The sequence below is a fragment of the Sminthopsis crassicaudata genome, chromosome 2 (genome assembly GCF_048593235.1).
Source record: "Sminthopsis crassicaudata isolate SCR6 chromosome 2, ASM4859323v1, whole genome shotgun sequence".
Classification (NCBI taxonomy): domain Eukaryota; kingdom Metazoa; phylum Chordata; class Mammalia; order Dasyuromorphia; family Dasyuridae; genus Sminthopsis; species Sminthopsis crassicaudata.
In genome coordinates this window covers 288,874,986-288,901,976 of record NC_133618.1, presented here as the reverse complement: position 1 = coordinate 288,901,976, position 26,991 = coordinate 288,874,986, and the positions used below count along the sequence as shown (strand labels likewise).

Sequence of the window (26,991 nt, the reverse complement as noted above, 5' to 3'; positions counted from 1 at the left end):
AGGAAGTCACAAGTGAGTGTTGGGTGACAGATGGGCACCCAAGGTAGACCAGTAGCCCTGAAAAGGGCTCAGTAAGCCCTCACACCAGAGGGACTGGTCCTGCCTGAATCAGGGAGATGCTTATGAACTAAAATACTTGAGGGATAGGCAGACCAGGAGGAATGGGAGATGCCCAATAATTAAATTCTAAAGACATAAAAAAGGGAAACAAATGCCATTGAAGAGAAAAAAATGTTGTTCATTGTCATTTTACTAAGTGTGACTATAAAATTATGAAATAAATCATAATAGCAAATGAACTGGAGGAAAACAAAAAGAATGCTGTCTCTTTTTGTGGTAGCAAAGAATTGGAAAAGGAGTAGATGCTCATCAATTGGGGAATGGCTGAACAAGTTGTGGCATATAAAGGTAATGGACTATTACTGTTCTATAAAAAATGAACAAGCTGATTATAGAAAGTCCTGGAAAGATTTATACAAGCTGATGCTGGGCAATACAAGCAGGACCAGGAATACATTGTACACAACAACTATAAGAATGTGCAATGATCAACTATGAAAGGCTTGGTTCTTCACAGTAGTTCAGTGACAAAAAGCAATCCCAATAGACTTTGGACAGAAAATGCCATCTGCATCCAGAAAAAGAACTAAGGAGACATGTTCACTCCTTTTTCTGTTTTTTAAAATTTTTTAAATGTTTTTTTCTTTTTGCTTTGATTTTTCTCTCCCAACATAATTAATAAAACAATGTGTATTAAAATAAAAATAAATAAATAAACTTTAAAAAATAAAAAAATGCTGGATGACAACAATTAAAATCCAAGCTCTTCTGCCTATTTTCTCCTTTCTGGGCCTCAATCTCCTCACCTGTAAAATGAGGAAACTGGACTAGATACTCTGAGTTTTCTTCTAGGTTTGAAGTCTATTTAATGAAATGATGAGAAACAGTGGTGTCAACTGAACAAGGCCCTAGTCTTGTATTCAGAAGGACTTAGTTAGAGTCTTGACTCTTGCTAGTTGTATGCCTACAGCAAGTCACCATTCCTGGGATCTTTAAAATAGAGATGATAATATTACTGGTACTATTTACTTCACAGGTTTGTTGAGAAAAAAGCTCTTTGAAAGCTTTAAGTGCAGGAATATGAACAATCATTCATTATTACATATGGTAATATCTTTTAAAACTATACAGCTCCATACTATAATGCAAAATTTAATTGTTATTCAAATGAATCACACAGAATATGTCTGAAATCTACTCTGCTAACTGCCTTTAGTAGTCAGTTTACCAACCACAAAATAATTCACTACTTTCATCAGTTAAGAAACATTTTTTAACATTTATAATGGGCTGATCTCTATCCTGAGTGCTTGAGATAGAAATATAAAAAAATAAAAACAATCTCTACCCTTATGTTGTTTATTAGCTAATGGGAGAAGACACCATACAAAGGGAAGTCCAACTCAGGGGCATAGGAGAAATGTCAGAGAATATGCAAAGTCTGTGTACCCAGGTGAGAAACGAGATGTTCTTTCTTCTTAAATGGATGTTTTGGAGTCCTGGATCCAATCAGAAAGACTGAGCATAATGATGCATACCTTTTTAAAAATTATTATTATTATAGCTTTTTATTTACAAAAGATATGATTGGGTAATTTTTTCAATATTGACCCTTGCAAAACCTACTGTTCCCACTTTTCTCTCCTTCCCCCCATCCTTCCCCTAGATGGTAATCCCATACATGTTAAATATGTTAAAGTATATGTTAAATCCCTTATATGTATACATGTTTATACAGTTATCTTGCTGCACAAGAGAAATCGGATCTAGAAAGAAAGAAAAAACCTGAGAAGGAAAACAAACATGAAAGCAAACAATAACAGGATGCTATTATTGATTGTGGTCCATACTCATTTCCCATGGTCCTCTCTCTGCGTGTAGAAGACTCTCTTCATTACTGAACAACTGGAACTGATTTGAATCTCATTGTTGAAGAGAGCCAGTGCAACGATGCATACCTTAAACACAAATCACTCTGGCTCTCATAGAGTGGCCAACCAAAGGTTCCAGGCCAAGCCCCAGTTGGTCATTGTTTGGGCTTAGAGCAATTGTTTCTGTTTTGGCCAGAAACCCTGAGGGCATTCCCTTCTCAGATTGATTTTTTCCTACTAAGTGAAAGAGGCCATTCTTTGCCTCATTTATTACCTATCCTTAATCATCAAATGGGCATTGCCTCAATCAAACTGAGACCTATTGAAAAAAAAAAAACAAAAAACAAAAAAAAACCTTACTGCAAAAAGGCCAGAGTCTTCCAATTCAGCAGGGTCTCTCCAGTGCTCCTGATCCATACCTGGCCACTGCATCTAGATGGCTTTGGAGAAGAAAGTGAGGCTCACTTAATAGCATGTCAAGAAATCACCTCCCTGATGTTATCATCCCCTTTGAGAAGGAAGAGCAAACAACAATCAAGACTGCTGGGACCTTGCAGTATTATACAGTATTTATTTTATTCAAGGATCATGGTGTCCAAGCCAAAACAATATAGTCACTTTATTTAGGTTGCTAGTTAATGAGATGGAATCTGCCATATTCCACTTGAATTCTTTGTGGCTTTTCTCTGCTGTGGGAAAACAGAATATATATTTTGGAAAGGTTACACTGTCTACTTTCTGTCAATCAAAAAACAAGCTTATTGATCTCCTACTGTGGACCAGACCCTATGTTGAGTGTTGGAGATATAAAAAATGCAAAAGACATTCCCTGCCCTCCAAGAGTTTAGCCTAATGGATGTAGACTAAACTGATGTAGACTTTGACTTTATTTTCTTCCCGTCTCAGGAAGAAATCCATCAGGTTATTGTCAGGTATAACCAGACTGCCCAGTTTGTGGGGAGTGATTCTAAGGATAGAACTCTCTATCAGTCTTCATTGTCTATCCCTTTAATCTCTGGGTATCTTTAAAGAACCTTTGAGATATTGATGAACATATCTTTAGACATGTCTGGGATCTGGTCTACCAGATGCTTCCATCTGAATCCTCCTTGATCCCTCTGAGCTACCAACTTCTTCCCTGGGACCTTCCCTCCTTCCCTGAGAAACTCCCAAAGTTATGTTTCCCCACTAAAAGGTGGCTCATGAAGAAGATCTTTGCTAAGTCCTTTTCAGGACTAAGCCCACTATGAGGTTTTGTCTATACTCTCTCTCTCTCTCCCTCATAGTGTCTTCCCTTTAATGGCATATTTCTTCTCACTTCATTCTGGCTAGTCGGCTTACCTCCTCTATGATTTAACCTGCCAGTCAATGGCATACTCAAGCTTCATGGCATAGTACTTTAATGCATTCTTCCATACTCTTTTCCTTAGTCACCCATTGTTCTCCCAAATCTATTTCATATTTACCACTCCTGGTGCTTATTTTACCTCTTTATTTTATAAACTATGTAAAAACAAGATGGATGCAGAATAAATTGAAGAGAATCTAAAAAGGTACTAATATTAAGGAGATCTAAAAATATCATGAGGAGTAAAATATAAGGGAACTGGAAAGGTAAGAAGGGCCCAAATAATAAAGACTTTGAATGTCAAACAGAGGAATTTATATTATATTCTTGAGGTGATAAGGAGCCACTGGAGTTGACTGAATGGGGAAGGGAAAGTGACATAGTCAGTACCATACTTTAGGAGGATTAATTTGATAGCTAAGTGGATGATGGAATGAAATAGGAAGAGACTGTTGTTTAAAGAAAATGTTGATATAGCTTTTTACAAGCTAGGAGCTGGAAGCTCAAAGAGATTATGTGACTTAGCAGGGCCAGTCAGTCAGTAAACTCATGCAGCAAGATTCAAACTCAGATGCGTTGACATCAAATCTATAATTCCTTCTGTCACACCAGATTATTATATCTGGGGGCATCCTCAAGGTTGAAGGCGTGCACAAATGCTATATCACATATATTACCCTTTGGCTATTTCAGAAATATATTATCATCACTAACAAAAAGTCTGACAATATAGCTAGGGTAGGATTTTAACTACAATCAAAGCACCCAAGATGTCTGAGACAGGAATTTGGAAAAAAACATCCACTGGGTTTAGTCATAAAGAGGCCATTTGTGACTTTAGAGAGAATTTTTTAGTTAAAGTAGTAGGGAAAGAAGCCAAATTGCAAGGAATAAGTGAGCCGTACAAAAGTGCAGACAGTAATGTAAATTGTCAGGAACCTTCCCCAACCTTTCCCCTTGCTCTTCCCCCCTCTTGAACAAACCCAGGTCACCACGGCCCTGAGGCTGATGATTTCTGAGGAATGTCAAGACCACAGTTCCCAGAACTGATATGGAATAGACAAAACTACGTTATTCCACCCCGTCCTTGGGCCCCTAACCGTCTCATAATCTGCACCTGGTAAATGTTACAAAAATATTTGACTCATCTATCATGCTACCCAATCCTTATGCATACATGGCATTGCGGTTTTCTGCCTATAAATTCTGTAACTGTAAGCCAATAAACGAGACATGCTTGACCATTACTTTGAGTAGTCTCCCCTCTCTCTCTCTCTAGATCCTGTTCCCGGGCTGTCTTAGCCCCCGCAGGCTTTTGCCTTAATTTCGGTCTATGTCCTTCTTTTTTTGACCCACGTTGAAGACCTGCTGGACAGGTCAAACTGGCGCCCAACGTGGGGCTCAAAAATAGGGACTTTGACCCGACAGAACGCTCCCCCCGCCCGTCCGGACCCCCAGAGACGATTTCGCTCCCCCAGGCTGCTGGCGTTACGGAGCTCCGTGAAACGAAAGTAAAAAGAGGTAAGTGTTCGCGTCTGTCGATATCATGGGATCTAAGTTGAGTAAGGAAGAAAATTTTGTTAGAGAGCTTAAAGAAAATTTTAAAGAGAGAGGTATTAAAGTTAAAAAGAAGGAACTTATAAATTTTTTTATCTATATTGATAAAGTTTGCCCCTGGTTTATAATAAACGGTCCTGACATTCATCCAGGAAAATGGCAAAAGGTAGGACAAGACCTAAACGAACTCATTAAAAAAGAAATCCAGGGAGGAGAAAGCGTCCCCCAGAAGGTTTTAACCCTCTGGAAATTAATTAATGACATTGTAGAAGATTCAAACAATAGTGGCAAAATTAGACAATTACTTATAGAAGCAGAGTCTTGCCTGCGTCCTTTGTCTCATGCCGTGTCACATAGCTCTATTCCACCAGAATCTGTCCCTAAAAAGGCTCCCTCTGTGATTATTGAAATGCCCCCCTACCAACCTAAATCCATATATCCGCCCATCTCATCATCCCCCCTGCCCCCTTTGGAAGGTTCCCTCCTGGCCTTTCCTGTTTTTCCCTATAAACAAAACCAGCCAAGAAATAGAAAAGACAGTGAGAGTCTCACAGAAGAAGCAGCAGAATTAGAAGAGGAAGTCGCTGCTTACGATCCCTGTGGGGTGCATGTCTCACAACATCCTTCGGCCCCTCCTATCCTTAAGAATTCCCTTTCTCACCCCTTTGTTACTCCAGATCTTAGTCTAGTCCAGGAGGATATTACCAAACGCATGTCTGCCTTGCGGAAAACCTTAGATTTACAGAAACAATATCTTGAAATGACAAAGGAATTTTCGGCTCAATCGGTATTGACTAAAGGACAGTTCATAAACTGGCAATCTGAATTTGACCACCAGTGTAGGATTATAGAGAAAAGAAACCTTAAAACCAAAAATAAAGATTGGACTTATGAGAAATTAACAGGCAGAGGACCATACGCCCTAGAGAAAAAACAGAAAAAATTTCCTACAGGACTCTTAGAACAAATTGATCACGCTGCCCATAAGGCATGGCGGGCCCTCCCTGTTACTGGCTCTCCTTTTATGCCCTTAAACAGAATCAGCCAGAAAAAGGATGAGGAATATTCTGAATTCATAAGCAGACTTCTAGAGACTGCCGAACGTACTTTAGGGAATGCTGCGGCTGATGACCCTATTATAAAAAGATTAGCTTATGAAAATGCCAATAGTTCATGCCGCGCTGTCCTTAATGGCCAGTGGCAGGATAAATCCCTTAATGAGATGATCAAACTCTGCAGAGATGTTCAGGACACTACTATGAGCAAACTAGAAAAAATGTCTCAAGCAGTATTGGCCCTGCAAGATCCCATGAAAAACATGTCAGAGGCAGTACTCACTATAGGGGCAGCAGTTAATACAGGACAGACTGTTGGGCACCAGAAAACTTGCTTTAAATGTGGCTTGGAAGGACATTTTGCCCGACAATGCCCCTCTAACTTTCAGGGATTTCCTGGCAATACGGCTCAAAATAGACGAGCGCTGCCAGCCTCTGTGTGCCCTAGATGTAAAAAAGGCTATCACTGGGGCAACACTTGCAAATCCACACATGATATTGAAGGAAGACCTCTGCCTCCTCTGCCTCCCCTTCCGGGAAACGGCAGACGGGGCCCCCCCCGGGCCCCTCAAGGACCTGTTCACACAGCCACGGGGCCCCAATTCCTCCCCAGCTCCACAGGGCAACCCCAGGGAGCGCAGGGGTGGACTTGTGTACCTCCACCACCACAGTATTAAAACCTGAGGACGGCCCAAAAGCCTTGCCTACTGGCTCTTTTGGACCTCCGCCACCTGGGTCTTTTTTCCTCATTATAGGCCGTGCCTCATGTACCCTTCAAGGGATAATTATTCACCCCACCTTGGTTGACAATGACTATGAGGGAGAAATTAAGGTCATCGCTTCTTCCCCCCACCGCACTATTACAATTCCCCCGAAACAACGTTTGGCTCAAGCACTGCCACTCCCTTTAGACACTAGCTTCCCAGCTTTCAAAAATAAGAGAGGAATATCTAACCCTGGGTCATCTGACATATATTGGGTACAGTCCTTATCACAAGAGAGGCCCACCTTAAAACTAAAACTACAAGGCAAATCCTTTACGGGACTAACAGACTCAGGAGACTATGGAATCTACACAAATGCTGATATGGGAGGATGCAGAAGGAAACAAAGGCATAGTACGCCCCTTTATAGTTCCTAACCTCCCCATCAACCTTTGGGGTAGAGATATTTTATCTCAAATGGGCATTATCATGTGTAGCCCCAATTCTATTGTCACAGAGCAAATGTTGAGACAAGGATTCCTTCCCAAGCAAGGACTAGGAAAGAATAATCATGGAATTCGGGAACCTATACAGCTGCAACCCCAATCAGACAGAACAGGCCTTGGCTTCCAAAACCAAAACCTTTTTTCATAAGGGCCACTGATCCCCCCAGCCTACAGGCGGATAAGATCACCTGGAAATCAGATACCCCCGTCTGGATAGATCAGTGGCCCCTCCCAAAAGAAAAACTAGAGGCTGCAACTAAATTAGTTCAACTACAATTAGACGTGGGTCATATAGAGCCCTCTAATTCACCTTGGAACACACCAATATTTATAATCAAGAAGAAGTCTGGGTCATGGAGGTTACTCCATGATCTTAGAGCAGTCAATAAAACCATGGTACCCATGGGGGCCCTTCAGCCAGGCTTGCCTGCCCCCGTAGCAATCCCCGCTGGGTTTCATAGGATTGTCATAGACCTTAAAGACTGCTTCTTCTCCATACCATTAAACCCTGAAGATTGTAAAAGATTTGCCTTCACTGTCCCTGTCATTAACTGTATAGGCCCATCTCTTAGGTTCCAATGGAGGGTCCTGCCACAGGGCATGGCCAATAGCCCTACCCTTTGCCAAAAATATGTTGCTCAAACGGTAGACCCCTTTAGATTAAAATACCCACATCTCTATATAATCCATTACATGGATGACATCTTAATAGCAGGCCCTTCAGAATTAGAATTAGTAAAGGTATCTGATAGTCTAGTTTCAGCCCTCCAAAAGAGAGGCCTGCAAGTTTCACCAGAAAAAGTCCAAACTACCCTCCCCCAACTTTTCCTTGGGTTTGAGCTACATTTTTCTCAGGTAATAACCCAGAAAGCCCAGATACGTACCGCCCATCTTAAGACATTAAATGATTTCCAAAAACTTCTAGGGGATATTAATTGGCTACGTCCCTATCTGAAATTAACTACAGGGGATCTTAAACCCCTCTTTGACATTCTAAAAGGAGACTCGGACCCTTCCTCACCACGCTCCATAACAAAGGAAGGTGAGACTGCCTTACAGAAAGTCAATCAGGCAATATCCACTCAAAAGATTGGATACTATGACCCTGCAAAAAAACTCTGGCTTCTCATTTTTTCCACAACCTTTTCTCCCACCGGTTTGCTATGGCAAGGAATGCCCCTGTTCTGGATCCATAGCTCAGCAACTCCTAATAAAATACTTGCCACTTATCCCATACTTGTATCAGAGATTCTACAAGAAGGAAGGACCCTCTCCATAAAAATTTTTGGGAAAGATCCCGACCATATTGTCTGCCCATACACCAGCACAGAACTGACGCAACTCCAACAAAGGAGTGACGCTTGGGCTATTGCCACTATTTCTTATCAAGGGACATTGAACAACCAATACCCTCCAGATAAACTTATTAAGTTCCTTACAGAAAATTCAGTTACCTTTCCACGTATAACCAAGACTAGCCCTATAAAAAAGGCTCATCTAATATTTACTGACGGCTCTTCATCAGGGACAGCTGCAGTCACAATAGACTCAAAACTCACTTCCTTTCACACGCCTTATGCATCTGCTCAACTTGTAGAACTAGCCGCTATCCTCTGGGTATTCAGGAATATCCCCGGTCCCATGAACATTTATACTGATAGTGCATACATTGCCAATTCTGTTCCACTGCTTGAAACTGTTCCTTATATCAAGCCCTCTACTAATGCTTCCCCTATGTTTGCTCAATTACAAAATCTGATTCAGGAAAGAAGTCACCCCTTCTTTATTTGCCACATCCGTGCACACACTGACCTTCCTGGTCCCCTGACAGAAGGAAATACGAAAGTAGATCTAGCCACCAAACAAGCTCTCTTAGCTACAAGTGAATTAGCCTCTCCTGTTGACCTAGCCACTGAGGCACACAAGATGCACCACTTAAATGCTCACACCCTACGACTCCTATATAAGATCACAAAAGATCAAGCAAGACAGATAGTTAAACAATGCCCTGGCTGTTTAGTACACTTACCTGAACCACATTTAGGAGTCAATCCACGGGGACTGATACCTGGAGAGCTTTGGCAAATGGATGTCACCCATCTTCCATCGCTTGGTAAATTAAAATACATCCATGTGTCCATTGACACTTTCAGTGGGTTCCTTTGCGCCTCCCTTCAAACTGGAGAAGCCACTAAGCATGTTATCAGCCATGTTGTGGCCACCCTGGCTATGGCACCAAAGCCTAAAATTTTTAAAACAGATAACGGCCCTGGATACACCAGCTCCTCATTCAAACAGTTCTGTGCACACATGGGTATTAAACATATCACTGGCATCCCTTATAACCCCCAAGGACAGGGTATAGTGGAAAGAGCACATCAGACTCTAAAGAGAATGATTAATAAACTACAATCAGGCCCTGAATTACTGTACTCACGAGCTGGCAACCAGAAGACCGTTCTTAATCATGCACTTTTTGTGCTCAACTTCCTAACGTTGGATGATAATGGGAAGTCAGCAGCAGACCGTCTCTGGCACCCCTCTACATCTGATACTTATGCTCAGGTCAAATGGAGAGATCCACTCACCAACAAGTGGTATGGTCCTGACCCTGTTCTAATTTGGGGAAAAGGACACGCATGTGTTTATGACTCCCAGGCCCAGAATGCCAGATGGCTCCCTGAGCGCCTGGTCAAACCCTTTCAACCACCCAGGGGAAAACCCTGAGAAAAGCCCCTTCTGCTTTCTTACAGGTACAGATAGGCCAAGGAGCCTGAGAAGCTTTATTCCCTGACCCCGGACCACCATCCCAACACTCGGCAGCTCCAGAGGCCCAACGCAGGGGTAATGTATTTTTCTCTCCTTCTTATTGCAGCTGTTGTCATCATAATAGCGCTTATTCTCCTTATTAGCTTCTGCTGCTGTTGTCCAAACACATCAATTCCCTGCCCTGCTTAGTATATTAGTTTACCGCTATGCAACTCATTTTTTTAATCCTCCTTCTAGTGACCCCCTCAGCACTACCCTCTCCCTACCAACTACTCAACTATACTTGGGTAGTGCAAAATTCCTGGGGAGACGTGGTATGGAGTACCTCAAAAATCTCCACCTCTGATTGGTGGCCCACTCTATACCCGGACCTTTGTAAATTGCTGCTTTTACTCCGATAAATTAGGCCTTGTAGAAAATAGCTTACAGAAGGTTAGAGATAGCCTAGAAAAAAGAAAGAAAGAGAGGGAACAACAAGAATCCTGGTACCAAAATTGGTTTTCTACCTCTCCTTGGCTTTCCACCCTTCTCCCTAGCCTTCTCGGGCCTATTATAGGTCTCCTTTTACTCATCTCTTTTGGCCCCTGGGCCTTTAATAAACTAACATCTTTTGTAAAAACCCAAGTAGATACAGCAATTAGCAGGAAGAATCACATATACTACCATCGTATACAAGACCAAGAAGAAGGCAAAGCTGAAAACATCGAACCCCTGCATTTTAATGACCACCTCTTGAAGAAATCCAGACTTCGGCGGGCAGCAGAAAGAATTCGAAAACTTTGCCCCTGTTTTCAAAAAACCTGACAATTGTTCACCCTACTATAACTATAATTGTTCACCCTACTATAACTCCCTTATACATGCACAGTTTGCTTTGTAACACCATTTCATATCTCTTCTCCAGAGACATATTGTATCTCTCTGATATTAGGACCTTGTGTTATGCTATCAATTGTATTCCTAAGAATTGTAATTCATGAATTGATACTGTGGGTGCATTGGCACTCGAAACTACTTTTTAATATTCTAAGAGTACTTCATGTATTGCTTTGAGATGATTCTTTGTTTTTGGTTAAGCCTGATGCTTTTAAGAAATCACCCTCCCCTTACCCCTCTTTCCCTGTACCCCTCATGGATCCTGACAATCTGTTCCTTGCCATTTTTATGAAAAACTTTGACCTCTGCAATATGTAACCCGGGTATCTTTGGAAAAGGTTTAAAAATGAGCCACGGCTATAAGACCATTGTGATGCCATGACGGGCAACCTTGAGTGATCGATCTATCCATCTGAGACAGGGGTTGGCGTGGCAATCCCACGGATGGTATGGACAATCCCAATGACCTAAGACAGCGTCCAATGGCCAGCTACCTCCAGGCTGTACTGCGTGAGTGTTAAGACACCTGCACCAGCCATTACACTCCCGGTATTGCTGGAAATGGGTCACGAGGCCTGAGTGCCTCATTATTAAAGAAAAATGGGGGACATGTCAGGAACCTTCCCCAACCTTTCCCCTTGCTCTTCCCCCCTCTTGAACAAACCCAGGTCACCACGGCCCTGAGGCTGATGATTTCTGAGGAATGTCAAGACCACAGTTCCCAGAACTGATATGGAATAGACAAAACTACGTTATTCCACCCCGTCCTTGGGCCCCTAACCGTCTCATAATCTGCACCTGGTAAATGTTACAAAAATATTTGACTCATCTATCATGCTACCCAATCCTTATGCATACATGGCATTGCGGTTTTCTGCCTATAAATTCTGTAACTGTAAGCTAATAAACGAGACATGCTTGACCATTACTTTGAGTAGTCTCCCCTCTCTCTCTCTCTAGATCCTGTTCCCGGGCTGTCTTAGCCCCCGCAGGCTTTTGCCTTAATTTCGGTCTATGTCCTTCTTTTTTTGACCCACGTTGAAGACCTGCTGGACAGGTCAGTAAATGACTCTTTCTGGGAGTTTGTGAAGAGGAGAAGAATAAAATTAGAGCATGAGGGGTTGGCAGGGTCATGGAAGGTGGATTTTGTTTTGTTTTGTATTAGGAAAGGAGACATGAATGTGTTTGTAAGAAGAGAGAAGGATCCTTTAGAGAAGAAAATATTGAATGTGACCAAGCAAAAGGTCATAGGAAATGAAAGTGGATGGGATCAGAGCCTAGTATAGAGTAGCAAGTCTTGGCAAGTCTCTGAGACTAGAAGGAAGAGAGAAAAGATGGCTAAATATATAGAACTGTGGAGAAGAGACGATGATGTACTTCATAATGGATATCATAGAAGAAATCCTTGGATTAATAAATTGATTTTTATTATATATTGATGCAATGTATAAACATATATAAACATATGTGATATATACACATATATCACATAGCATTATAATAGCACATGTGATATTATAGCATATATTTAGTTATACTGTATTTCATATAGAAAGACTTCTCAAAAATATTATAGAAGTGTGAGATGCTTTCCATTATACCATGCTCTTATGTCAGGGGGTTTCAAACCACTCTTAAGGTTAAAGGAATGAACTTTGGATGGAAAATGCCATCTGCATCCAGAGAGAGAACTATGGAGACTGAATGTAAATCAACACATGCTATGTTCATTTTTTTTCTGTTTTTTTTTTCTCATGGTTTTTTTTTGTTCTGATTTTTATCTCCCAACATGATTCATAAAGAAATGTGTATTAAAAATACATGTATAACCAGAAAAAAATAATTTTTGAAAGGTTAAAGGAGTGAAAAAATATCAAAACGACTTCTGAGTTTCCTTCTCTGATTCAGACACTCTATGATTCTGTGAATGACCTCAATAGAACATAGATTCAAAACATTCCTTTAATGTTTACTACTTGTATGACATTTTATAAATCATACAATACCCATAGCTTCCTTTGAGAACCTGAATTTCTTTTCCATTCAGCTACATTTATAATTAATCCTGTGTTTTTAGCTTCTCTAAGCTAGCTACCCTTAATAAATTAATTAACTGCCAGATCCTAATCCTCCTTTTCATTACTACCTAAGGAAACTATAATTTCTAAGATATCTATGTCTAGCCCCCCCAAAAAAAAGAAAAGAAAAAATATTATTACGTGTTCTGACATTCCTGAGTATATCAATAAATCAAACAATGCATGTTTCTTAAGTGCCTACTATGTGCCAGATATTGACTGTGCTAGACATCATACTATATTCATGAGTACGAAGAGAGTACTTGGGTTTTTATTGAAGAAAAGATGAACAGAGTATTTATGTGTTTGACATTTGTAGTAAAATTTTGGCAAGTGATCAAGATGAAAATTGGTTTGGAGTTTCAGTTATTTGCTGAATTACTTCACCCCCATCCTCTTCTATATAAGAACACATATACACAAACATAAAAACACACATAGAGACAAAAACTCTGCTCTCTCAAAAACTATTGACCTGTGAAGTCCATTGAAAATGTCACCTTCTGGTTTTCTGATCTTTGTACATTTTAATTTCAGATGCTTGTCTTGAGGCTGTGAAAAATGGCTGTCACTCTGAATACCAAGAACTTGACTCCAAATGGTTTTGATGGATAGTTAAGACTGCTGCAGCTGCTGATGGATGATTTTAAACTCAATGATGTATCTCAGTTGGACATTAGTTCCATCTCCAGCTGTAGTGTGCTTTCTAGAGCCCCCATGGGATTGGGGAGGCAAAATGTACCTCCCGGACTAGTTCTTTGGAGGATCTCAAGACCAGCCTTGGTCTTAGTGGAGGAGTGAAGAAGGCAGGAGCACCACCAGGATAGTCAAAGATGGAGAATTTTCATTTCCAGTCCTCTCAGCCCTTAAATGCCTCAGTATGATTACATCATTGCAGCACACTGAGCATGTGCCAATTTAGAACCATTACATCACCACATCACACTGTGTGAGTGCTAACTATAAGCATCCTGCTATTGATATGTAAATGCCTCTCTTTACTGTAAGCATCCCTTGCTTCAAGTAGAACACAGATGGTCACACTCTCCTTGACTTCTCAAGAAAGGTAAGAGCCCTTAGGGGATATGGGGAGCCCAAACCAGACATTGTCAGCAAGTTCCTTCTGGGCTGAAGGGTCTTATACCTTACCCAGAGTTCCCCCACTATCTGTGGCCCTCTACATTCAACCAATAGATTTCCAAGTCTAAATGGTTTGTAATACATGGGTAGTTTTTGTACGATCGAGGAATTGTTACTTAACATGTCTACATCCCAAGGAAAGGTCAAAGACATTCATGTGAAATTAAGGATTACTCCTGTATTTTACTCTGGAGGAAAGAACTATGGAAGTTTCAGGGAAAGCTTTTTGTTCAATATAAAACAATCTTCTTAACAAGCCAAAATCAAAGCTGCCCTATGAAATAGTGAATTCTCCATCACCGCTGGAGAATTTAAAGCTGAATGACCAATTGTCAGAGACAGTCTAGACAATATCCTTATATTGAGCAGGGAATTGAACTAGAAGACTTAGAAAACTTCTAATTATGGAATTTTATGATTATATGAAATAAGTGAGGGTAGAATAGAACATTTAAGCCAGAATATTGTGATGCAATGAACACTGAACTTATTATAGTTTAAAAAATCTGTGTTGAAATCTTATCTCTAACACTTACTAACTGTGTGACCTTTAGCAAATTACTTACTCTCTTGGATCCTCAGTTTTCTCATCTGTAAAAGTATATTTCCACTGTATGCCTCAAAGGCTTGTTTTTAGATAATTTATGAAAAAAATAACTTGTATTAGATGTTTTAGATAATTATGATAAAAACTTTGGAACTATAAAAGGATGTGTGTGTGTGTATACATACATATGCACAAATATTTTCTCTCCCTAGTATGTGGCATTTCATTATAAGGACAGAATTAGATTCTGAGAAAATACCTCGGACACATACACCTATACACATATGAGCACATATTTCCTCTCTCTAGTATATGGCAATGCTAAAACAGTCCTAGATAATTTGCATAGCTTTATTCATGCCTCAGAAAAAGTTGTTAATCAGTTAATAAGGATTTATTAAATGCTTACTATATACCAAAGGACAGGTCAGTGGTGCAATGGATAGAGTAACAGGCCTGAAGTGAGGAAGTTCTGAGTTCAAATCCAGCTTCAGATACTTAAAAGTTGTATGATTCTGGGGAAATTACTTAACCCTGTTTGCCTCAGTTTCTTCTTCTGTGAAATTAGCTGGAAAAGGAAATGGCAAACCATTCCAGTAGTTTTGCTAAGAAAACCCCAAATGAGGTCACAAAAAAAAATATGACTGCAAATGACTAGACAACAATAAGAAACTATGGATCAGACACTGTGCTAAGAGCTCAAGATGTGAAGAAAAGCAAAGGCAAATTGTGGAACACTGAGAAACAATTGAGGAAGAGATTGACATTTTTCTCCCATGAAAAGTAGTGAAGGGAAGTACCATTATGGATTGACTACAAGCATCCAAATAGGGCTGTGAAAAATATTGCTAGAATCCTTGTGTTGAATAACTGCCCAGAGACAACAACTGTTCAGCATAGCTCTAAGTGTCTGAGAAGATGGACCTTTAAGAAGGATTACTTAACAAAAACTATTACGTTTTTATGTGCCCTAATATGAACTCTATCTTATTCAAGTGGATGATAAATTTAAACTTAGAAGGACTAAACTTTTTTTTGAGTCTTGTGAATTGGATATTTAATGGTTTACATATTTATTAAGTGATGTCATTTATTCAATCAATTATAAAGCATTTATTAAATGTTTACTATATTTTGAGACAGGTAGGTGACACATTGGATAAAGCACTAAGCCTGGAGTCAGAAAGATCTAAATTCAAAATTAGCCTCAGATATTTATTAATTATATAAACCTGACTTGCCTAAGGTCAAGTAAAAGCCTCTGACACAAGACATATATTTGGGAATTTCATCATTACCATCATCATCACTATTATCATCACTATCATTTGTCATATTCTAGTTCCTTAGGTTAATAAAAAGAAAATGTCCAGAAGATACTCTCTGCACTTGTAAGTAATTAAATTATATAGCCCAGTTATTGCTGCATCATTGATAGAAAATATCCAGAAATCTATGTTAGAGTCATAAAACAACAATTGGGATCATGATTCAATGTAAGTCTGTTAACAAGCATTTATCACATGCTTTCTGTAACCTGAAGTTCTACTAAGTGCTAGAGACACAAACAAAGGCAAAAATATACTTTCTGTCCTTAAGGAGTTCACATTTTAATTTGGACAGCAACATATAATTTATGTATGAATGCACACAATGTTTATAGAGTAGAATGATCACAAAGAGGATCAGATAACACTATGGAGGGAAAATATCATGAAATGGCCAACTGTTTGAAGGTCAAATGACTTTTCTAAGTAAATTTTACAGTCGAGATAGTAACCTTTTTATTGCAATACACTTTTTTTTTAGGTACCTGTAGTGATGTGTACTGAAACAATTAACTTGCAGTGTAATTATAATGGGGTAAAGACCAAGTTTTATGATTTTGGCCTTCCCAGTTCCACCTTACTTTCTCTTTCCAATTAATAACAGTTGTTTAGAGAATCAGGAATGCTGATGTTTCTAATAGGACTTGCCCCTTATCAATAAACATAGATGGGTCTTGATTTTTTATTTTGCAATAGGAGCATCATTTCAAAATTAACCTATAAATAAAATGTTTGTAAATCAAATAAATTTTTATTAAACTTTACATTGGTGCAATGATTTTATAATTTTTGAAGTACTTTTTGCTTTTTTATAGCATTTTGCATCATAGTCATTGTGTGAGGTAGAAAGGGCAATAATTTTTGTTCCAATTTTGCAGATCAAGACATTGTGTTTCATAGGACATACATCTAGAGAATAGCAAAGCATGTACTAAAGTGTGAGCTCTCCTAATTCCATCTCAATGTTCTTTTTTTTTAAATTGACATTCTTCATTTTTTATATTACATTAAAAATGTTCCTCCCTTACCTAACATCTATCAAACCTTCCCTTGTAACAAAGGTTAAAAAAGAATATAACTAACCAAACATATCAATTGAACTCAATAACACATACAACATTCTGCATCCACAATCTCCCACATCTTCAATAAAGAGAGATGTCTTTTCTCATTTTTTTCCTTGGTGTATTGGACATTATAAATTGTTCAGTTTCATTTAATTGTTCATTTATTGTCATTTTGTATATCATTTTCTGTTTTCTTATTTCATTCTGTATCTCTTTGTAAAAGTCCTTCATTATTTTTCTGAATCAATTAATAAGCAGTTATTAAGTACTTGATATGTATGCTAAGCAATGAAGTTGTAAATAGAAATGTGAAACTGTCCTGCTTTTAAAGACATATTCTATCAGAGAGAGATGTATGCATATTGAAAAATATAAAAAGTAATTTGAAAAGTACTAATAAGTAAGAACATCAGGAAAAGCTTCATGTAGGGTCATGAGCTAAGCCTTGAAAATAATTGAGTATTTTAGAGATGGGTGTGAGAAAGGAATGAATTTCAGGCTGCAAAGATACAGAGATGGAAAATGCAATGTTCAACATAAAGAACAGGGGCAGCTAGGTAGGGCAGTGAGGAAAGCACTGAGTCTGGAGTCATCTCTCGCAGCTTCATCATAATAGAGGAGAATAACATGTAATAAGACTGGAAAGTTAGACTACAGACAGGTTAAATGTCAGCACTGGGATTTATATTTGATCTCGAAGGAATAGGAAGACCCTGACTTTATTGACTAGGGGAGTTGCAAAATCAGGCTTGAACATTAGGAAAACTACTTTGGCAATTATGTGGAGGATAGATTGGAAAAGAAAGAAATTTGAGAGAGGAGAGTCAATTAGGAGGCTATTGGAATAGTTCAGGCAATAGGTGATGAGAACTTATAGAGGAGTTGTGACTGTGTAAGTGGATAGAAAGGAATTGATGCAAGAAATGTAGAGGTAATAACAATAATATTTGACCAATGTGGGGTGAATGAAAGGGACAACTGGAGAATGACAATGAAACTGAACCTGAACACCTTGAAAGTTGTTGATGTCTTCAACAGAAATAGGATCATTCAGAAGAAAGGAAATATGACCTTGAGTTGTCCACGTGATATCCAATTCAAAATTTCTAACAGGTATTGGTGATATGGGGCAAAGAGATTAAGGATAGATACTTAGATCTAGGAGTCATTTGCATAATTAAATCCCTGGGAACAGATGAGGAAGGGAGGAAGGAGGGAGGGAATGAGGGAAAGAAGGAGGAAGAGAGGGAGGAAAGGAACCTCTATTGCCTTAGTCCTTGGTTGGAGTCAACTCCTACCCACAAAGATTGTTGATTTTCCTTTGATCTCATCAAGGAGGTTATGCCATGATAGGAAAGTGGATTGGATTTGAGGAGAGGACTATGCTAGATTACTACCGCATAGCCTCTGGAATAGGTAAGGTTAGGTAAGGATAGGTAAGAAAGAAATGAGGCAAAGAATGGCTTTTTGACCTAGTCAAAAATATATATATACTGTAAACTCCTTGAGGGGAAGGACTGTCTTTTATCTTTTTTTATATCCTTAGCACTTAGCAAAGTACTAGGAACTCTATAAGTGATTGATAAATGTTTATTGATTAATTGAATTAGTTGTGTTAAGATAGGAAAAGGAGCAGACAAGCTGAATTATAATAAATGTGCTGATGGCTGTAAAAATACCTCCAATTCCTTAATTCCTTGGCAAAGAATTTACTTGGAGATAATGTTGCTGCCAGTACAAGTGTATGCAATTAAATGATTAATGAACACAAAGAAAGGCTTTGTCTCTTGGGTCAGGTTGTAATGTTTTAAAAAGTTCAAAAGACATACTTTCTGGGTAATTTAGTCATTTTTATTAATAAGGCCACCAGGTTATTAATAAAAGGGTAGTCATTTGACTCTTTCTCTTAAAGCAAAGATCAGTAATGGAGGTGGGTGTCACAATTCAATGAGAAAGTGTTCCCTAGGGATGCCTACTCAACTCTGAATGATTAATACAATGTGAAGTGAACTATTTTGGAGTATGTGATTTAGGTCACTCAAATCTTGGTCAAAGAGATATCAATTTCCACATCAATTATCTTGATAATAGGAAGAATCAACATTTTCCCAACCTGTCTGAGCAAATAGCAAGAGCAAGAATTTACCTATTAGTCAAAACTTGGAATTTCTTTTACTCTTTCATTAGATCTTGATCTGGGTAAATCTCTAAGAGAAATTTCCCACACTGGTTGATTTCTGAATAAGGAAGTGGAAAAAGGGGAAAACCTTGGTCTTAATACGATAATTAGTTATTAAATATAAGAAAGGTTTATTCATTTCTCACAAAGTCAGTATAGTTCCTATTCCAAGCCATCAAACATTCCATTTGATGACCAAAGAAGTGACATTCAAAAAGAAAATAACAATTTCAATTACCTAGCAGTACTTTTCAACCTAAATTAAGTTCATTTCCTAAAAGTAAATAAGAGAATCAGCAAAGAAGTTTTTAGTTCAGTTGGTATAAAAAGTAGAGGTAGAATACAGCCCATCAAAGGAATACAACATTTTGCTTTTATTATTGCATCTAAAGCTCTCAGAAAGCAAAAGTCAAAATGATCTGGGATATATTGATAAGGAAGACCAAAATTGGCATGGGGTTCTAATTGAGCTTTTAAAAACCACCAATTGTCAAAACTTCATGTTAATCTGTTCCTTGTGATCAAGTTTTCATGAAGAGAAACATATTGTTGTATTATTGAATAAGGCAAGTTATTTGTCTAAGTAAGGAGAAAGAATGTTGCTTTGGAATGGAGCACAACTGATTTACATGTTTCACAGATCACAATGAAAAAGTTGACAATTTTGAAAAAATTGTTCTCAAGTCTGAATCACTACAGTGGTCTGAATCAAGCAGACATGGCTCACCACCATTGTATGTCAAAAGATTATGTTTCCATTTCAGGTGAAAATGTCATTAATAGTTGCCTATAATCCTGTTGGGCAGCAAGGCAGCACAGTGGATAGAGCAATGGCTTGAGTCAGGAAGACTCATTTTTATAAGTTCAAATACCTCAGACACTTCCTAGCTGTGTTGTTTGCCTCAGTTTCCTCATTTGTAAAATGAATTGAAGAGGAAAATGGCAAATCACTCCAGAATCTTTGCCAAAACTCCAAATGGGGTCACAGAGAGTGAGACGTGACTAAACAACTGAATAACAACATAAGTGCTACTAACCATGGACTCTAGAAATAAATACCCACTGTGGAATGACATTTTGACAATGAAAAGCACAGTTCAGCTGAACATTTTGAATCTGTCCAGGAATTATTAATAATTGATGCTTAGTCATTTTTTGACCAGTGAAATAACATCCTTGGAATTTTGAAAATTAGTTTGTTACTATTGATATCTTAATGACATATCTACTACATATAAATTACTTTAGTAGTTTAAATGAAATGTAAAGAGAGAAACATAAATACTTAATATTCACTGCTATGAGCATCATTTGAACTGCATGGTAATAATGTATGTGTTTCAAGAAAATAAAATAAAACTGTTTTGATTTCCATGAGGGTGGGGAAATGTGTGTAGAGAATGATATATATATATAAATTTTCCTCAGTATAAAGTCTACTCACATTGATGACATCTTTGATGACATTGATTCCAAAGGAGGAGCAAGAGAAAAAACATTAATTTTATTCATTTAAAAGCTCAATGGTAGCTGGCATTGTTCAGTGATTTGAATAGGAGACCTGAAAAATTATGCCTGAAATGGGAAAACTGCTGAGCTTAGACAATGGCAGGGAAATAGGCCCTGTCAACAAATGTAAAGTCAAATGCATTGGAGCTGAAGTCAGATAGTTTCAAGGTTTTGATGAATCTTTTTCTACAAATATCACCAGAGAATGACTTGATTTCTCAAAGATTTTCATTGCTCTTTCTTCTTCTAGACTCCCTCCAACCTCCTTTTATGGATTGTTTTCTGAAAAGTATCATTACAAGCTAATCATGAGAAAGAACCTTTTTAAAAGGAAGGTATGTAAAAAAGCAAAGAAATACAATGTTCAATTGTTTTTCCAATGAGTATTTTATATTTTCTTTTATTTTTTCATTTTTTTGGTTTTGTTTGATTCTTGAGGTCTCATTGAGTCATTCACTTCCATTTGTTCAAGTCTGGGAATTATTTTCTTCAATTAGTTTTTTTTAATTTCCTTTTCACATTTGGTAAATTGAGTTTTTAAATGAGTTGTTTTGTTCATTGGGTTTTTTTTTTCATTTCAAATTTTGTTTTTCAATGAGTTGCTTTCTTTTTCAAATCTATTTTGTAAGGAATTTTATGATTTTTCCATTTCACTAAAACTATTTTTTTGAAGAAAAGCAGTGAATAATTATTAAATACCTACTATATGTCAGGCATTTTATAACTATCTTATTTGATCTTCACAACTCTGGAGAGTAGGTACTATTTATCACTTTTTCTGTTTTATGATGAGTTTGAAATTACTCTGTGAAACTCCCTAAATCCTGGAAGATCATTAACTAATGTGAGTGAACACTAGGAAGTCCTGTACCTTTTTGCAAGTAGAACTTCTTTTATTTTAATTAATTAAAGCTTTTTATTTTCAAAATATATGCATGGATAATTTTTCAACATTGACTCTTGAAATACCTTGTGTTCCAATTTTCCCTCCCCTTTCCCCTGCCCTCTCCCTTAGATGACAAGTTATTCAATATATGTTAAACATGGTAAAATATATATAAAATCCAATATATGCATACATAGTTATACAATTATCATGCTGCACAAGAAAAATCAGATCAAAAAGAAAAAGAAAATGAGAAAAAAATAAAATGCAAGCAAATAACAATAAAAAGAGTGAAAATTCTACATTGTAATCCAAACACAGTTCCCATAGTCCTTTCTCTGAGTGTAGGTGGCTCTTTTTTTTTTTCTTTTTTTCTTCTTTTTTTTTATTTTTTTTATTCATTTTTCCAAATTATCCCCTCCCTCCCTCCACTCCCTCCCCCCAATGACAGGTAATCCCATACATTTTACATGTGTTACAATATATAGGTGGCTCTTTTTATCACAAGATCAATGGAAATGGCCTGAGTCATCTCATTGTTGAAAAGAGCCAAGTCCATCAGAGTTGATCATTGTATAATCTTGGTTCTGCTCATTTCACTCAGCATCAGTTCATGTAAGTCTCTCCAGACCTCTCTGAAGTCATCCTGCTGATCATTTCTTATATTACAATAATATTCTATAGCATTTATATACTATAACTTATTCAGCCATTCTCCAACTGATGGGCATCCACTCAGTTTCTAGTTCTTTGCCACTACACAAAGGGCTGCCACAAACATTTTTGCATTTCTGGATCCTTTTCTTTCTTTTATGACCTCTTTAAGATATAGTAATGACACTGCTGGATTAAAGGGTATGCACAGTTTGATAGCCTTTTGAGCATAGTTCCAAATTGCTCTCTAGAATGGTTGGATCAGTTTAAAACTCCACCAATAATGTAGTTCATTAAATCTATTTTTAAGGAGTTTTCTTCCGATAATTTCTGTTTTACTTTTCCAAACTCTCCTGCAAAGTTCTTGTTTCCTTTCCTCATTTTTCTTCTAACTCTCTTTTAAGATCCTTTTTGAATTATATTTTGAATTATTATGAGATGACGACCAACCCAAATCATCCTTTGGGGCTTCAGTTGTAGATAATCTGTCTTTAGTGTCCTCAGAGTTTGAGGTTTGTTTTTTCTCTGTCTCCATAAAAGCTATCTATGGTCAGAGTTCTTTTTGATTATTTTCTCATTTTTTTTAAAGATTGAAATCTGTTCTTAGGGCAAAGAGGAAATTGTTCCAAGCTTCCTCTACAGAGGACAGTGGCTTTACATTGCCCTAGGCTGGTGTTGCTGCCTCCCTTCCTGTGCTGGGTGAGCATGGCCAAGTTCCTGTTATTCTGGGGCTCAGAGGCTCACTAATTGCCTTTTGTATTTATGTTGTATGTATCACAGCTAATCTGCTGATCCACGGGCTTCTGAACCAGGATAGAGTAACCAATGCTGCTGTATTTTGGCTGGTAGATTCCCTAGCATGAAGACACCACACTGCCCTGGGTCCCTGTGCTGCTCCTCTTCCCTGTCCGACTAAAATAGACTTTTTCTGAAGTTCTTCCAAGATATCATCTGCTAGAAATTTGTTACACTCTAAATATTTGTGGAGTTCAGAGTTTAGTTCAGAGGCTTAATCAGGTATTGATCTGAGAGACACCAAGAAGAGCTCAGATAAAGACCTGTCTACTTTCTGCCATCTTGACTCTGCCCCCAGAAATATAATGTTGTAACAATGCCTTGACTCACTCATGATTTTGTATGTTGATTAAAGAGTTAATTGAACTAGTATTTATTATCAGATTAAAGATAAAAAAATCATGTATTTTTGGTACCTAATAATCAAGTAGAAATTAGATATTTTTCTTTCATTTTTAAAAATTAGAATTTTAAAAAGTAAAATGCAGTTGGCAATTTAAAAAATATTTATTTATTTATTTATTTTATGATAGTTTTTATTTACCAGATATATACATGGGTAATTTTACAACACTGAAAATTGCCAAATCTTTTGTTCTAATTTTTCCCCTCCTCCCCACCCCCAGATGGCAGGTTGACCAATACATGTTAAATATGTTAAAGTAAAAATTAAATACAATATATATATATATTGTATTTAATTTAATAATATATATATATATATATATATATATATATCCAAACAGCTATTTTGCTGTACAAAAAGAATCAGACTTTGAAATAATGTACAATTAGCCTGTGAAGGAAATCCAAAATGCAGGTAGAAAAAAATAGAGGGATTGGGAATTCTATGTAATGGTTCATAGTCATCTCCCAGAGTTCTTTCCCTGGGTATAGCTGGTTCAGTTCATTACTGTTCTTTTGGAACTGATTTGGTTCATCTCATTGTTGAAAATGGCCACATCCTTCAGAATTGATCATCATACAGTATTGTTGTTGCTGTGTATAATGATCTCCTGGTTCTGCTCATTTCACTCAACATCAGTTCATTTAAGTCTCCCTAGGCCTTTCTGTTGGTCATTTCTTACAGAACAATAATATTCCATACTATTCATATACCACAATTTATTCAGTCATTCTCCAATTGATGGGCATCCACTCAGTTTCCAGTTTCTGGCCACCACAAAGAGGGCTGCCATAAATATTCTTGCACATGTGGGTCTCTTTCCCTTCTTTACGATCTCTTTGGGATATAAGCCCAGGAGTAACTCTGCTGGGTCAAAGGATATGCACAGTTTGATAACTTTTTGAGCATAGTTCCAAATTGCTCTCCTGAATGGCTAGATGTATTCACAATTCCACAGTTGGTAATTTTTTAAATTAAATTTTAATTTTTTGGAGAATAAAAATAATGATGTTTTTACAATTGTGTTTTCAATAAATGTTTAAAAATAAATAAATAAAATTCCCTATATGTATAACTTAATGAAATGTTCTATATACAGCTATGAGTGAAAAATCTTATCATGAAGTTTCTACCTCTTGGTCTATTTTATTGGGATAATTTTATTAGAAATATCTCAAGATCCAGATGGCTCTGCACCCATCTGTCTTAGGGGAAAACAGCTTGGTGGCAAGATGAAAAAACCTGTTTGGGGGCTGCTCACACCAGGTAAGCTGTCAAAGATTCTCTGATGGGTAAAACCCACACAGATGTTTGAGATGTAGCTTCAGTGCATTGATATTGATAGCAAGAGATTGTCATAAACAAGTTAGCATACAAAAAGGAAATACTATCATCTACAAGTGAATAACATTATTTTTGGCACCACATATGGTGCTCAGGATAGGTTTGATTATAAATTAATGAAAAAAATCATTATAATGAGCAAACCCGAGAAAATAATGGCATAGCAAAAAGAACACTGAACTATGGGTCAGATGATAACTGTTAAAAATCAAAACTCTTCTTTTTATTAACTCTGTGACCATGGGACATATCCTGTTTCTGGATCTCAGTTTCCTCACTTGTAAAATAAGGAAATTAAACTAGATGCAAAAGATGGTCCCTGCCCTTAAAGAGTTCATAGTCTAAGGGGGAGAGATGCATTCAGGACTAGAATTTATGATCAAACCTATGAGCAGAAATACCTTTTTCAGGGTTCTATGTGGCTGACACAAGCTTATCTGATCAGGACTCTATTCCTCAGGAGACTGTACATTCATGCTTCTAGATGACTATTTAACAAGAAGCCACAGCATAGAACATGTGTGTGCATCAAGAGAATAACGGACTTTACCAGGCTGAAGGAAGAATTATGGAAGTAGAGTGTACATGAACTGTAGCAGAGCAGGTAGCAAGGTTCAGTGGTCTTGAATGTGTTATAGAAACCACAGTAGATGACAATGAAATATTTTGTGAATCTGGAAGGACTTGCTAAATAAAGAATGCCGTGTGATGCACTTCCCAATCATGATGGTGTGAGCCCCAGCAGAAGAATCCTGGGGCTCAGAGGGATGTTTGGCTGGAGGTCACAGCAGCAGGACAGAAAGCAAGGACCAGTGGACCTGGGATGTTATGACAACCAGGACAGATAGCAAAAAAAATGGCCTCTGAAATAGTTCTCACATTAAACTCCTACTTTTTATTCCCATTGGCACCACCATGTCTTGGTGTTCTCCAGGAAAAACAAAATTAACGTAGCAGTATCAAGAATAAGAGATTTATTGGCATTCTGGAATTAAAAACTAAATGGAAAGATGTCTAAAGCAATTACATCAATTTTATATCAATTTAAATGTATACTTTAGGAATCATAAATTGGGCTATAACATCTGGAAAATAATAAATTTGTACAATGTTAATAAAACACGAGGCAGAGTACCCTTAGACAACTACAGAAAGAAGAATACTTCCCCAACTAAAAAATTAGGAAAAATAATTTAATAAATAGTTCTCAAGTATAAGACAAACTTGTCAAAAAGCTATAGAAATACGTTGGAATAAGCAGTTATTGCTTTACTGAGCAATAGTAAAGGATGATAACAAGTGACTGTTGTCAGATTTATTGAATATAACTGAAATTTAGCTTGTCATTAGATGGAGTCTATGAAACAATTAAGATCCAAAAGTGGAATTAAAGGACTCTCCATAAGCATCATCTATAGGATGAACTCAGACAACACTATACTGACAAGGAAGTGAATATATGTCTCAATCATGCAAATTTGTTTAAGGAAATAGTTTAATTCAAGACCAGGTCATTACCACTAGAAACTTCAAAATGATTATCTTAATTTGATAATAAAGTATATTTGGAAAGGAAATAGTGAAAACATTGCAACTTAACAGCAAAGGCTATAAAAATTTAGCCCCTATCAAATACCTAGCAAGACATGACATAATGCTATGACTGCATGCATGATGCTTACTATCTGTCATGGACTAACAAATGACAGATGCCCAACCTACAAATATAGACTTTAAAATATATTAGAAAACTCAATCAATAAACCATACTGGAATTGAACTATTATTGGAGATCCAACTATTGCTTGCAATCAATCGGACATAACATTAATTTATAAACATGTATGAACAACTTTATAAAATAAATGTTACCATCTCAAATACTTTGAGTCTCCAAACTGCATGGAATGAAAAGTTCTTGGTGGATAGAGAATACAGGAGGTTGAGGAGATTAAAATCACTTGGGAACAAGATGACACATCCATCATTCCTTTTGTCTAAGTGCTACTAAGATTATACTAAGGCTGTTTTCAGTAAGCCTACAGAAAATAAGCGTACATCTTAATATACTTATTTGTTTACAAAAAGAAGTTAACTTATCCACCTGTGTGATATTCCATAGAACACCGAACATAAAGAAATAATAATAGGATAGCAACTTGTCCAAAGACCATTTGATTTTGGACATTATTGAAAAAGATGGTAAGGAGACTGTAATTTATATTAATATAGCATTTTAAGTATCACAAACTAACTTCCTCACAACTATGAAATTGCTAAAACAAATATCACTACCATCATTTTACAAAAAC

General features: G+C 37.4%; 1 long non-coding RNA gene across 1 annotated transcript; it reads left to right on the top strand.

The window, feature by feature from the left end:
• The first annotated feature begins 4,208 nt into the window (after nucleotides 1–4,208).
• LOC141556104 (uncharacterized) lies at nucleotides 4,209–11,674 on the top strand. Its single transcript, XR_012486433.1, has 2 exons — nucleotides 4,209–4,800; nucleotides 9,855–11,674. It is a non-coding gene; the product is annotated as an uncharacterized LOC141556104 (long non-coding RNA).
• The last annotated feature ends 15,317 nt before the right edge of the window (nucleotides 11,675–26,991 follow it).